At 39.3% G+C, this 15,169-nt stretch overlaps 1 protein-coding gene and 1 long non-coding RNA gene across 4 annotated transcripts in view; both read right to left on the reverse strand.

The window, feature by feature from the left end:
• The window catches only part of DLGAP2 (DLG associated protein 2), a 454,715-nt gene that overhangs the window by 439,261 nt on the left and 285 nt on the right, over positions 1-15,169 (reverse strand). The window lies entirely within an intron of this gene.
• Positions 1,952-14,271, reverse strand: LOC148224489 (uncharacterized). Its single transcript, XR_015802688.1, has 2 exons — positions 10,326-14,271; positions 1,952-9,032 (listed from the first exon to the last, which is right to left on the reverse strand). It is a non-coding gene; the product is annotated as an uncharacterized LOC148224489 (long non-coding RNA).

Here is a 15,169-nt window from a genome sequence, read left to right on the forward strand (position 1 = left end):
TGTGTGTGCAGCATGGTAAAACTTTACAAGCTTTTAAATCCCAACAAAAACAGCTTTATTTAATTACAATTTTTTTTAAAACACTGAAATTTGTCAAATATATCTGCTACTGAAAAAAGAGAATGGGTATGTGTATAACGATGTGCATTATGTATACTGACAATTTATCCCTTTTATGCTAGCAGAGTTATGGGAGTATAACTTCTGACTAAACATCCATTTTTAATGGCAATTTTCTGTTTAACATTCTAATGGTCAGCAGCAGATTCAATTCATAAAAAATGCCAAAATAAATTCAGCTGGAATAAAGTGCACAAGAATTGTTCTTCTAAAATATTATTTTGTTATTCTTTAATTGTTGTGTTATTTTAACTCTAGGACAAGTTAAAGGCAGCACAGTACAGAGTTGTCACTTCAAAAACTGACAGTAGATTGATCAGCCAAGAAAAAGCAGGACACATCCATTCCAAGAACACCATGGATGGAGCCAGCATTTTCATATCACTGTAGAACGTTCTACTTTTTAGCATTTTAAAACCAGCACCACTACTCTAGACGTGAAAAATCTTGTTACAAGGACCAACTTAGAGATCAAACTCCCCAGTTCAAACATAGCTGGTGAGGGAAAACAAACACATTTCTTACATGACTGCTAAACTTCTCTTAGCAATAGTTGAAGGAAAGGCAATATCGAGTATTCCAAGCAGACACTTCTGCCTCTGCCTTATATTCCCTATCTCTCAACCCATTTGCTTATTTTTTTATGCCAAAATATTTTATGCCTCTGATATTTTTATGTATTTAACTACAGGCAGCAATCAAAATGCTGGCACTTCCTGGCTACTAATATTTAAAGCTTCTATCACAAGAGAGAAGGAGGATGTCATGTACTCATAAGGAATAGATTCATTACCAACAATTGCTATTATTGGCATGTTTCAAATAGACTCCAAAACAGCCTTTTTCTATGTCTTAACCTCCTGTTGCTGAGCAAGGAATAGAATCAGAAAGCATCTCAGGAGATCTGACAAAAACGTACTTACTGATAAGATAAGAGAAGAGAGAGAGAGGGAGAGAGAGAGAGAGAGAGAGAGAGACAGAGAGAGAGAAGGCAGGTACCCCAGCCCTGCTCTTGTGTGGAACTACATTAAACCAGACTTCTTCTGCTATGAAGATACAAAATAAAAAATGTGCATGAGACAGGGCATACAACTCAAAGTTCATGCAGTGTTAGGACAGAATTTTTAACTTCAGAATTCAGAACGTGAGAACAGATGATTCAATTGCAACCTCATATTAATGAGAAATCAATTATTTACGCACACATACCTATTTTAAAAGCATCTTTAACAACAGTGAGAAACTACAATCAAGAGAGTAATTCTTTCATATTATTCATTCTGAATAATAGCATGGCAAAATTCTCCCTAAATGTATGAAAAAAAAAGACCATCTGTAGATTTCCCTGACGAAACTCACCATACTTACATATACCTCCTTTACGATAGAAAACCACGTCTGAACCAGTCATCCCAAACTCCAGTGTTGACACAAGCAGCTCTTCCCAGGTGTGATGCAGCTAACCTGCCTTAGGGCAAGGCTACATCTCCCCTTAGGGCTGCCCATCCCACTCCACTCTCCACACCAAGGGAACCAAGAAGTTCCAGTAACCACTAGTTACTGTCCCCATGGAGTAGCTACAAGATGCACATTTAATCAGATTAACCTCGTACCCAGCAACAAAGTCTCAAGGAAAGAACTGAGTCTACTTGACCACCATTTCACTTTCCTTTAAAGTCAGCATCACAAAAGCATGTGAAATACGTCAAATACTGTGAGAAATAATGGATGTAAATTATGAGAAGAAACAAACATATTTCATTGAGAGTCACAGAATTTGCTAGGCAACATTTCCCAGTACTATGCATAAGGGACCAGCATTATCCACAAATAAAGCAGTGTTCTTATTTATTTCAGAAAATATTCAACATAACAAATGAAAGTACCAACATCACAATTACAGTGGTAGGCAAGGAGACAGTAAAAAGAGCATTAGGGGGAAAAAGCTACCATGGGAGATATAAATTAATTTTTATAAAGAACTTAAAAAAGTTTCCCTGTTTGAGAAACCAAATCCACTCTGATTCCTTTGACTGTGAGAGCAGGGGCAGAGGAATGGTGATCTCCATAAGCAAGGCAGGAGCATCACTTTACACAGCCCAGCATGCGCAGAGCTCAACCATCTAGTGCTTGGACAGGAGAGTTTGTAACAGTGCAGGCAAGGAAGATGCAAACTGGGATTTTACCTGCTCCTGAATTAGGCATGGGCTACACAGACCAGGACTTGGAAGACTTCCTGACCCACACAAGGAAGCCAGGGAGAACAAGGTCCAGGACCTTGAGGAACAGGTATCCTAGGAGAAAGGGAAGCTTGAAATAAAGGAAGCTACACCACACCAGCACCTGTTACTACTCACGCCTTTGAAAGACTTCAGAGAGAGGCCTTGAAAGATGTCAGAGTGAGGTTTTGGTGGTTCCAGTAAGCTGATCTACAAAATGGAGCTATTAATTAGCTAATAAAGGTTGTCATAGCAGGCCTAAGACATGCAATAAATACTGAGGGTCACTGGATATTTTTTTGCTTATTTAAACCATATCTTATATTGAACACTGCTTATTGATTTCACTTAGACCAAAAATAATTTCATCTTCTGAAGCAGTATTTAAAATAGATCACGCATTGTCAGCTCTTTCAAAGGAAATTTCTAAAAATGATGGAAAAGCACATGCAGCCCTGTACAGGATAAACACTAAATCTGTCCCCCTTCTTGGTCTTTACTGGAGCTCAGCAGAGAGGATTGCTGACTGTGCTCTTCCCAAACACTGCACCCGGAAGAGAGGTCAGTGTTCCAGTGGCAGGGTGAGCTTTGGAGCTGGTAATTGTGGTTTGGCAGTGAAATGCAATATGCTGCCCAGCTTCAGTATGGCCTGAATGCATCATCTTGGATGGAGAAGGCAGAGATCTTCAGGTGCCACTCCTCTCCTAGGCCCCTCCTTCAGGTTTCTCTGATGTCAGAAGAGGAATGGCCTAAAGTACTCCAGTAGTTCTCATCATGCCAGTGACTGGGACAGCTTGCAGAAAGTTCAGAGATGGACAACTCACTGACACCACAGAAAAATGGACTTGGCCATTTGCAGGAAATTTACAGTTTGCCACAAGCCCCAAAGAATGGCACATTCATCAACAGTGCAGTGGCAGGGCAAGAGCCACTGGGGCATTCCATGCAGTGCTGTTCTGGTCTCAGGCACCGGGCACACCATCAGTGGTCATCGATGGAAAGGGAGGCCATCAAACAAAGGGCACTGCACAGTTTGGGGAGAATAACTGGTGGTGCTCTCTCTTCAGCCATCAGCGCATATCCCAGCTCAGTGTTGTGGGGTATTTGGCTACTTTTCTGACAGAAGAAACAACAGTAAGAAAATGCTTTCTCCCAGTTTTGCATTAGAAGAAAAAATAGGAACATGGATTATTTGTTCATAAACAACATAGAGAAGCCAAAAATACAGCTTTTCTTGTAGGCATTTTTGATCTTTATGACTTGAAAATGCCCATGCTTGTCAACATTTTGCTCAGAGAGTTAATATATACAAGTCACCTTTTCTGTGGAAGGCTACAGTGAAAACAACTGAAGTATGACACAGCCCAAATACAGTGCTAAAACCCAAAACCGTGCTCACAGCAAGGTGTGTGCTTAGGGATATCTTTGCCAACTGGCACCTAAAAACTGGATCAGTTCAGAGGCAAAATCTTCCTTGTTCACCTGTAATTCAAATGGCTGAATCAAAACATTTCAGAATTTCAGATATCTGGTTTTCACTGGGAAGTAGGCTAATTTGTGAAAGCTAAATACAAATAAGCAGAAGTCTGAGCAACTGACAGCTCAAATTTGCACATAGCCAGCACAGTGCTCTCCAAGCATATCTGAAGAGCACTTTATATGTGCTCATTTATTATATAAAATAAAAAATGCAAATGCATTTAAATCTCTAGGATCCATTAGTTTTAAATTTGCCTCAGTACTGAAGTTTTTTGATCAAAGTCCATGGTTACAGCCAGGTATTGCCTCTTAAAGAGGTCCCCTTGGTGCAATGGCAACACAGGTCTTGGGCAGAATTTAGTTACTTGCAAACAGGTACCTGGTATTATTATGGAAAGTTTGAGATACCTAGGGTGGGCAGATTTGTATCTGTTGGCAGATACAGCACATGGATTACAGGGGACCTTTCTGGAGCAACAGCTTAAGGGCAGAAGTGTGACTGTCTCTAGTCCCTGGCGTGGCCCTGAGCTCTTCACCAGTGGCAGGGAAGGGCCACCTTGGGGAGCTGGCGCTCCCTGGGCAGTGCTGGGTGCCCCTGACCTGGATGCAGCCAAGTCTGTGCAGGCATCTTGGAGATGATACAGCACCTAAAGTGATGCTGGGCTCTAAAGGGAGCCGACACACTCCAACACCATGGATTCAAGCACAGGTAAAACAAAGAAACTGCCATTGTGCAAGAGAAAGCTATATTCAATATCTATGCAATGTCCATAGTGACCAAACCACAACTGAGAACAGGAGGTTTTAGTTAACCATTTTTACTGCATCAAGAAACTAAATGAAGGCTCAGGTTCAGCCACAAACGCACATGAAAGATACTTTAACATGAATTCACAAAAATATATCACTTCAACACCTGAAACAGCTGAAATTTCCAAGATGCCTGCTGTGAAAAAAAAAGAAAATAAAAAATAAAATTAAATTAAATTAAAAGTTAATAGCAAGGAAATTCTGAAGGATGTCGTTTCCTGGTGACAACAGGCAACGTTCCAGGAAATTATTTTCGTTGATCTCTAAATAAAAATTTCAAGTCACGAGTGAGGAAAAAATAATTTTATACATAACCACTAAATGACCTTATATCATATTTCATTTTTTACAGGAATCAGTTCAACTCTGTTTTCATCTTTCAGTTAATGAGTTTTTTCATATATTTATGAACAATTAACTGCCTCCATATGGAAAAAAGTGAAATTATTACTAGTTTCATTTTCATAATGACTATGTGAATACTACTTTGCTATTACTCAATATCATTAATTCGATATTATCTTCTTACTTTTCACTTTTATTTGTTATAATTTAATCACTTTTTTTTCCAGTGGGACTATTTAAATTACTTTTAAAATTTCTAATCTAAGGACACTAAAGATATTGAAAACTTACTGTTTGGTCTGCGATCTTCCCTCTTTCTCCACTCTCCTTTGTGGAACATATATAAATGATTAGGTATAATCACAATTTGTTGCTTATATATACAGTGAATTTTTCTAAAACTTTTATGGCATATAGATTGAAACAGATTTGTGTTAAAACAATACATGAAAAAATCTATCAAAAAGAATATCATAAAATCCTCTAGGTCAAACTACACAGGATTAATATCTACAGCAAAAGAAACAGTAGTATTAGATAGTTAGAGTAAATTTTCATGGATACAGTTTTTAAGAAAATGCATCTGTAAGTTTTTATAGAACAGTATTTCAGTGTATCTATCATTCCTTCATAAAGGGGACATCTTGCATGCACATACATTGCTCTTTATTTTGGTAATCCTCTTGCAAATCTTTCCGATGAGATTTCACCAGTGGTAGTGATTACAAGAGCTGGACATATTTATGAAGGGAGGACAAGGCTGGAGGATTTTATGTTTTGCTCTGAAAAAATAAAGACGACTAATGATCACATTGATGTCTTTCAGAAGAGAATTCACACAGGAACAGCCTGGCTGCCAAGAATACTTTTCTCCTTGTGCTCTAAAATCAGAAACACAGGAAAATTTTATTCCATTGGTCAAGAGAATCACAGCTTTCATGACAAATTTCAGTGATAGTAGTGAGTAAGATACTTCTTTAGGGTAACTTGGATCAGCCCGATGAAAGATGTTGAAAAAGAGAGACAAATTTTATTAATCATTATGTAGAATCATGCAACTGAAGTTAATGGCAGAATAATATCTTCTTTCAGTAAATGTCTTCTTGGGTTTTGTTTGCTTGTTTTTTTTTTTAATATAAGTTACCCTATTTTACAGGCAATCTGTTTTCCAAGTAAAGAACAATCCAAATGTATCCTGGCAGCTGCATCACATCAGCTAAGCTTTTTCTATAAATTTTTATATATCAAGATACATTAAGCAATACTGATGTCTGTTTACCTATAGTTCATGCAATTTTATCTTGTACTCATGAAAATGTTGAAGTCTGTCAATCTTGTGTGATGCAGTTCCTAAAATGTGTGACACCTCAGGAAAGGGATGTCATGAAGCTTGTTCCTGCCCTGCCCCTTACATATAACCAGAACTAGGCAACCAAAGCAGTCATCCTCTGTATTGCCCTATTAGCATCTCTCCAGTGTTACATTCTGACACTTTCATCTATATTCTTGATCATTTGTCTTCTTTTCTTCTGGTGCCAAGCAGTACCACATGCTTTCCTAAACTCCTCCATAATACTCTCCCTTTTTTCCAACATTACCCTGGGTTTGCTCCTGTGTCAATTCGTTCTCCAGCTCATAGACTGAAACATGAAGTGCAGAAAAACTTCAAGCTGCACGTAGAGCACTGATGGATCTAGCAGTGAAACAAAATGTTAGATTTAATTTCCAGGCTATAATCAGAATGTAAGGCTTTGCACATTCTTGTGATCCTCAGGTATCACACTATTTTGCTAAGCTTCAGTGTCCATGTTTGAGTAACAAATGGACATTTGTCAGTACATTTGAAACAAAATTCCATCCAATTAGGAAGTATACCACAAATTTTTTTAAATAATGGAGTGCAATTTAAAGAAATTAACAAATGCAGAGAAGATAGTTTATTAAAGGAAGTTCGGAAAAGGCATTTGTATCTTTCTTAAACAAGGGAAAAGAAAAATGTATTACATTACTCAGGAATGCTACTAAATAGAAAATTACTCACAAACATGCCAGGAAAGCTCCTAAAAGAGAATGCCATCTGAATGAGATATGCTTATATAGGATAAACTCTTCCATTTTATTGACCAAAGCTTTATTCTACAGCCTAGAATACACTGAGCTCCTCAGCTTTGTATTTTGCTTTTCCTGTACCATTTTAAAACAGCAATTCATGACAATTTTGAAAAGTAAAAAGAAAAATCCCAAGAAATTGATCACTGACACTGATTTGACCTGACACTGGTTAGTAAAGTAAGTGTGCTGCCTAACTTATCCACAACTAAGAGTATTGGAGAAACTTACACACTGCTCTAAATCATAAGGACAGTACATGTTAAAAATAATATACCAGATGAGATATTTACTCGGGTATGTAGAATATCTAAAAGCACCATAAAATGAAAATGAAAAAGATGTTTCGAAATACAATATTTAAGGGGGGAGGGGAATAAATACATGTAAAAAAAAAGATAATTCAAAATGAAACAATATAAAAGAACATTAACTGCACTATAAATTACCTCAAAAATGAACACACATTACTATATGAGGTAGTTTACTGGTGGACATAGGAATATTTCCACTGATTTCTGTCACCTGTAACAAGTTATTTTAGCTGTAGAGAAACATTAATGGGGGGAAAAGAGAAAAACTCTGGGAAGCATCCAAAATCGATCAGTGTTTATTTTAAAAGAAAAATAACTTCAAAATATTTAATTTACTATTTCTATCTGTTTTAATACTTTGGTCCTCTATTTCCTTACTTTCAAAGGTCACTATGTGCTTTTGAATTCATAAAGTAATGTATAACTCTCTAAATCTTGTTGCAGCTGAAACCTTGCAGTGTAGATAGTGCAAATTTTCATGAGAAAGGTCAGTGCAATATAAGAATGCATCATTTTACTACAGGAGATGAGACTCCTTTATGAGATGAAAAGTGTCAGAGAAACAGTTTCTCCCTTAGAAGTGTCATGTAAAGATTTTGAGGAGTACATTATAAATTATCACTTAAGAAAACTGTAATCAAATAGTTACCATCTATATTATTATAAAAGTACATTATATCATAACTAATTGCATTCCTTTTCAACTTCATAAAAAGTAATTTCTTCTGAAACACCTCACTTGCTATACTCACCTCTGGCATAATGAATAAGAGGTGACATATGGAGATGGGATACACTAAGAATCCAAAGCAATTCAGGACTGGCAACAAACGTAATGCTGCATTCTCATATGAACTGCAGCCTTTTCTGCATATAATGCTATAAACCGCAGGATCTTGTGACAAAATTACTCTGATCTACAAATTGCAGTAAATTGGAGTTTCAATAAACTGTCATGAAGGAGCCATGCCTAAGCTACATGTAACATTTTGATTTCTCAGTCTACTAAAACTGAGGGGAAGAAAAGAGCATTCCAGTTTATTCATTTGAATTCAAGAAAGGAAAGGAGTAATTTTAAATTTTCTGTTATGTTACAAAGAAAAAGAATCATTTACACTAGTTATTTAAAAATGAATCTATTATATATTGAAGCTACTCTCTTAAATCTAATAATTTATCTAGCTCTGAAAACTAATTTTGAGCTTTTGTGGTATGAATATGAGCTACAGTAGCTATTCCTAAGGGATAGTATTTGTAAACAGACCCTCAAACGACTGAGATCAAAATCTCAGACTCAAACAAAAATAAATTTATCATGTATAAAATGCATAACAGGAACACTTAATAATATTTTTTCAATTTCTTACCTTTAAGTAAAACATTATGGCAGAGATAACCCCAAAATAGCCAAAAACCAGGCCAGATGCGAGATAACAAAGCCACAAGTTGCCATCAAAGAAAATATCAGTTTCATGTCCTGCTGCCAGAAAGGCCTGGAAACATCAGACAGGCTTGAACTCTCCTCCAGAGGGAAGGTGAAGCTCGTGTCATTCTTATCAATGGGAGCCCATCATCTTCCCAGCTGGAGGATATTAATAATTCTCACTGATACGCAGCATCTTTTCACTGTGATGGTCTTCGTAGCCCAATTAAAAAAAACAAAAACACACATTCTTAAGTCTATGTGTTATTTCCCCTACATTGTGTTATCATGAGGAAGCCTGGCTAAGAATTGAGACAGATATATAGTTTTTTCAAGACATTTGGTTGTACTTTTCCATTTCCTTTTCTAGCATTAAAAAAAGGCCTAGATTCTTCTTGTAGCTTCAACTATGCAGGATTTGAAATGCTGTGAGATCAAGGGAAGCGAATCAAAGGAATAAAAGCAAGCATTGTCCTCCTTTCTGCTCATCAGGGAAGATAATTGTCATCAAACTATAAAACTAAAGAATCTATTGGTTCATTTAAGTGAAATCTGCTGTTGCACAGAGGATAAAGGTGGCCTTATACTGATGCTCTTTGGAAAGAATTTCACTCTGCATGAATGAAGCAAAACTGTTGTCTTTTATCTTACTTGGACTCTGCTTAGACAAATCTGAGAGAATAAGAGTGTTTATGCTCTGTAGCTTTATATTCCAATGACTTATTAAGTCATAAACCAATAAGAATGTGGAAGTGGAAGATCCTCTGCGGTTTTTTCCTTGCTCCCCTATTTTTAGAGTATAAGAAATAAAAGGTGTAGTAACTACTTGAGATTCTTTCACTACTGTCTGCTATTCAGGGGAAAAAAGGAGGTTAAAAAGTAACCTCCCACTTGTGGTGATTGAAGCTATTTGTTCAGTGTTATTTTTATAGGCTACTTGTGAAACTAGAAGGCAGGCATGAAAGCTGAGAAGTTTGTTCTACTCCTCAATGCCAGAAAAGCATGGAATAATACAATAGCATACTTCTGTATTCCTGCAGCTGCATCACCTCTAAACTTACCAAATGAGAGTGAAATGGTTTGGACAAAGTTTCCTTTAAGGGTAATTTGGTTATTTGCATTATTATTAATACTGTATGTTGGCTATGAAAAGTCACCAGCCTATCCAGTTGGAGAATTGCTGGAGACTTTGGTGATATTTTATGATATGTAATTTGCATAACATTATTAAGGTATTTAGAAGTTTCAGAACACAAGCCACACCATCGAAAAGCAAAGAATCAGAGGAAACTTATTCAGTTGACCTCCAATGCACAAAAATAAATTTTATTAAGGAAATCAACATTAAAAAAAAAATTGCACGCTAAGGGAAATTAGATTCCAGACAAACCTAAACAATTAATTTCATTCTCACCACACCTTAGGGATTACTGAAAATACAGTACCACCTAAATTAAAGGAGAAAGATAATAAAAATAGTTTTGAATTGTTTTTCTCAGTACTCACCTGCTGCCTCACCAGGACAATGCAGAGTTGTTTCTTCTGAAAGGCAGCAGGCCACGGGCTGAACACTGCTCAAGCAGCCTCTCAGCTTCCAAGATGAAATACATATCAGAGACACCTTAATTGACCACTACACTAGAGTGGTGTTCAATTTCTCCCTAAATCTGTGTCTTAGTTTTATGCTTTGCTAACTGCATTCAATGTCATCGTCAAGATATAACCTTTACATTTTCTAGACTAAACTTTGAATGAAATGCAACAACTTTCGTGTTCAGAATGAGATCAGGTCAATCTGACAACACGAAGATGCTCTCCTTTCTTCTGAGATAATAAATTTACTTTTTAAAGAGATTATTTAAGATGGAAGGTGCCAAAATCTGGAGTGGTAGAAGAATTTTGCATGGAGGAGAAGCTATAAAGGACTTAAGATGGGGAGCTATAGATAGACAGAAAGCTCTGGCATATGCTTTAGCTCTTTCTACTATTTGTGCAAAGTCTGAATCTCTAAATTACTGATTTTTGTCTTGTTGGATTTATGAATTTGGTCATATTTTTGACATGTTCCACTACAATTTATCTACACACAGTGGTTGCAGCATCTCCTGAAGATATCAGACACTGATTCCCCTTGGGAGATAAAAGCTTTCATCTATGTATGTATTTCTGCTAACTGCTGGTGTATACGAAGTCATTTACTATCAAAAGTTGAAAGTCTTTTTACATCATAGGAATATAGGCTTATAAAGCCACAAAAAAATTAGAGGGCATAAGACCAATGCCATTTTGGAAGTTATTTGCTGTTCATTTTCAAAACTGGCAAGGACAGAGAAACGTGACAAATATGGAATGAAAATGCATGGAAGATAAGCAAATTTTATGCACAAAAGAAGTATTTAAGAGAGTACAGTGAGAAACAGATAAAAGGAAAGTGAGACCAAATATATATGCATGCGTGGAAACACTGATTGAGAAATCTAACTGCAGTGATTTCCATCCTCTCATCATAACTGAGCGTGTACTAAATGAATAAACTGCTACTTGACATTTTCTAAATAAATATCATGGGAAGAGTACTTATTTTACTTTAATGAATCATTTTGGCCTCTCCAACAGAAAGTAGTTGTGATGAACTATAATTTGTTCCAGGAAATATAGTTCTATAATGGAGATATATATGGACTGAAATATGAGGAGTTGTGCTCTCCAACGAGTCTACTTTAAAAGAGATTCTGATTCATCCATGCCCACTTCTACTTATATTTGATCATAGCTGTTGACATACTGCATCTGCCATGCTGAGAGCTATTTCTCTACTAGAGGTAAGAAAGCCATATGGTTTGTGGATGACTATGAATTTTTGCAAGGCAAACTGAACTAATATGTGTATAATTTTTTTTTCCCGTAGCAATTCAAACAAAGCTACCCTTTTAGCAAACAGAACATTTTCAATTCAATGGGATATTTTGGCACATGCAATATATTTCTAAGAATTGAAAGTCTTTTTAAAATACAATCACAATGGGCTAACACTAACTTTCTGCATTAGTGGTCCTCTCGTTCACCACGCATGGCTAGATATAAACAAATTCACTGTACTGATTAAGTGAAGCAGGAAATAAGACTTGTCTTGTTCATGGAGTAGAACCAAAACAGCTGTTTTTGTTTGACTGACGCAGATTCAAAGGGCCCCCAATGGTATACCTCATAAAAAATCAGCAGGTTATTTGAGGAGTTATGTTCTTTTTATTACTAAAACTTCTCATAGGATTATCATAGTTATACAAGGAAATTGCTTTGACTACGTGTAATTACAAACAGGGAAAAGAAGTTCTTGCCAAAGACAGGCGTAAAATAACATTTTACCATCCTTGTTAAGGCACAAAAAACCCCCATGTCAATACTTACTCCAAAGTCCACAATTTATCCAAGCAAAGTTCACAATCAAGCTGAAATTTAGCCATCCAGACTGCATCTACAAATATTTCCTATTAGAACATCTGCTGTCAAAACACCCTTTCATAACTGTGACATGATAAGTGGACCAGGCAATGTTCAGGGGACCTTGCAGAGGGTACCCTCTGGGCAGAATGCTGCTTGATGTTCAGACACAGTGGAAACTGGACATGCAAGGTTTCCTCAGGGATCAGGTATGAATCCCTCTATTCAGGGATATGTTTCTTCTATCACAAGTACCAATTACTATTGAAATAACTAGTTTCATGTCTTGGAATTAATTTAGAATATAACTTTTAGTTTGCCACAATGGACCTTGAAACTTCTGCCTTGCTTTGGTAATTTTTGTTTCAACAGCTTGGCATTGCCAACAGTATCACTATTTGTGGGATCTTGCCATACACAAATGTGAAATCCCAATCCCATTAAGTCATTATGGTTATTACCATTGATTCAGCAAGTCTTGGATTTTACTTTTTTTTTGGTGGTTTTGCGTGTTACGTAGAAAAAACATATTCTCCTCAACACCTGTGTCAAGAACAGTCTATGCTTGCTGGTTGTTAAATGCTCGTTTAAAGCATTTATGACTTCACTCTAAGTATAATTTCAGTTTGCACCAGGAATTTAAACTCATTTCAGAGGGATTGGAAATTCTAAAGTTACTAGAGGCATGCCCTATAGCGTTCTAGTGCAAACTAGATATATGGCCAACTAAATGCAAATAGCACTTTATAGTACTAAAATGAAAAGCTAAAAACAAAATCTAAAATAAAATCAACACATTTATTTGACAATCCTAGATTTTGGTTCATGTGTTACTGAACAATGGCATAATAAATGCATTCTTTAACTTAGGAATATTATGTCAGATCACACAGGGTCTGCCTCGAGCACTCAGAATTAAATCTCCAATGTATAACATGGTAATTCATAAAACTATTAAACACTGTCTGAGTCCATTTTAACCACATAACACACATTTGAAAAGCATGCAAAATGATGGGGGAAGAACCTTTGAAACATAAATTATATGATCTGCTTAGCACTGTAAAAATAGCTACACAGAGTAAAATTAAAACTTGTAGTTCTGAAAGAAAGTGCTTTGTGCAAACCATCTGGAAACGACTTGAAAGTATTCTATGCTGCTGAAAGCATAGAAATACAAAACTTCTACTCTTCCTATTTTACCTGTTTTCCAGATACAACACAAAGACGGAAATGCAATGAATCAGAGATGTGAACAGCTGATACCTCAAATACACATGCATTTTATAAAATATTACCATCCATTCTCTGCTCTACCCCCAAGCTGCTTTTTAAAACGTCCAGTACCATCAGTATGGCTCCCTTGACAATGCCACAGTAGAAAACATTCAGTTACTAAGACCCCACATGAGATTTCTCCATCATTTGTACTTGGATCTGCACTCAGTCACACTGAGGTGACCATTCTCGCAGGATGACCGCTTGCAGTCATTTACTACCTAAATGACTGGAGGTATTCAGTGTGTGAAATTTTGTTAGTGCTCCGCTTGTTGTTGCTACTGTGAAGCGGAGAGAAATAGTTGCAAAACACTCCAGCGCTAAGAAGGGCACTTGCTTTCACAGCTGTGATCTTGGGCTCACAGCACCTAAGGTGACGGGAGCACTTGGTCCCCTTCGCAGGGCTTTAATTTGGAAGAGATTCAAGTATCACCTGCTCCCAAGGCACATGAAGCCTGCGTAAGAATGTGCCGTAGCGAAGCAAAATTGGAAAGAAACAATAGTAAGCTGTCGCCATAAATTAGAGCCCTTTAAGTTTGAGGGAAGTTGAGGCCGAAGCACTTATACATGGATTTATGGCTAAACGCCAAGCTGTACGGCACCGGCACCGCTGTTAGAACTGGGACACCAGCAGCGGCAGGAATTGGGTTACGAAGGCGTCAGAAAGCGGGGCCGTAAAAGACAGCCCCTTTTCTTCACTTCCCACCGGCTGGACGGGTCTCCCCGCTCCCCTGACCGGGACCGACCCACACCGGCCCCATAGCAGCGGGTCGGGTCGGAGGGGACCGCCCGCCCCGACGGTGGCGGCCGCCGGGCTGTTCGCCAGCTCCGCTCCGGGACGCGAGGCGGGCAGGGGCGCGCTGCGCTCTCATTATGACTCTGGGTAATTATTTTATTTCTCCTGCAGACGGTGTTTCAAACGACCGCGGAGGCGCTCAGCCAACCCGCCCGCGAACGCCACCCTCTGCGCGGCTAGAGCCGCCCGTGATCGCCCGGGTGACCGAGGGCAGCGCAGCAGATGCGCCCGGCACCCACCCCCGCGCTCCGGGTGCGCGCCCGCGGACTCTCCAGCCGCGCCGAGCCCTGCGCACCCGCGGCGTGGCAGACGCGGAGAACGCAGAGCCGGCGCGGACAACATGCGGGACTCACCTGCCGCCCGCCCCTCCTCGGTTGCCAGGCTGCCGCCCCACCGCCCCTGGGGGCCGGGCCGTCCCTCCAGAGGACCCGGCGGACCAGCGCGGCCCCTCCGACGTACCCGCACCCTCTCCGGCGCGGCACGGCGGCCGGGAAGGGAAAGCCCCAGCCGCCGCCAGCCCCGGCCCCTCCTCGCGGGGCAGCCCCAGAATTACGCACTGCCAAAATTTAAATCGCCCCGGCACTGCGGCTCCGCGCGCAGCATCCCCCTCTCCGCCGCTCCCTCCCGCCAGACCGGCCGCACGGGAGGGTGTCAGACCTGGTCGCCCCGCTCCGGCACCGGGCACTCCGCCGCGCAGCCGTCCTGCCCGGGCAGTACGGAGGCGAGACCCCCGCCACGGCGACACCGCGCCGGGGCCAGCGCGACACCGGGACGCACCGGTGATGGGGGATGACACCACAACCGACGGCGCGGCTGGCGAGCCCTCGCCCCGCTG

Source organism: Sturnus vulgaris, chromosome 3 (genome assembly GCF_052056855.1).
Source record: "Sturnus vulgaris isolate bStuVul1 chromosome 3, bStuVul1.hap1, whole genome shotgun sequence".
Lineage (NCBI taxonomy): Eukaryota > Metazoa > Chordata > Aves > Passeriformes > Sturnidae > Sturnus > Sturnus vulgaris.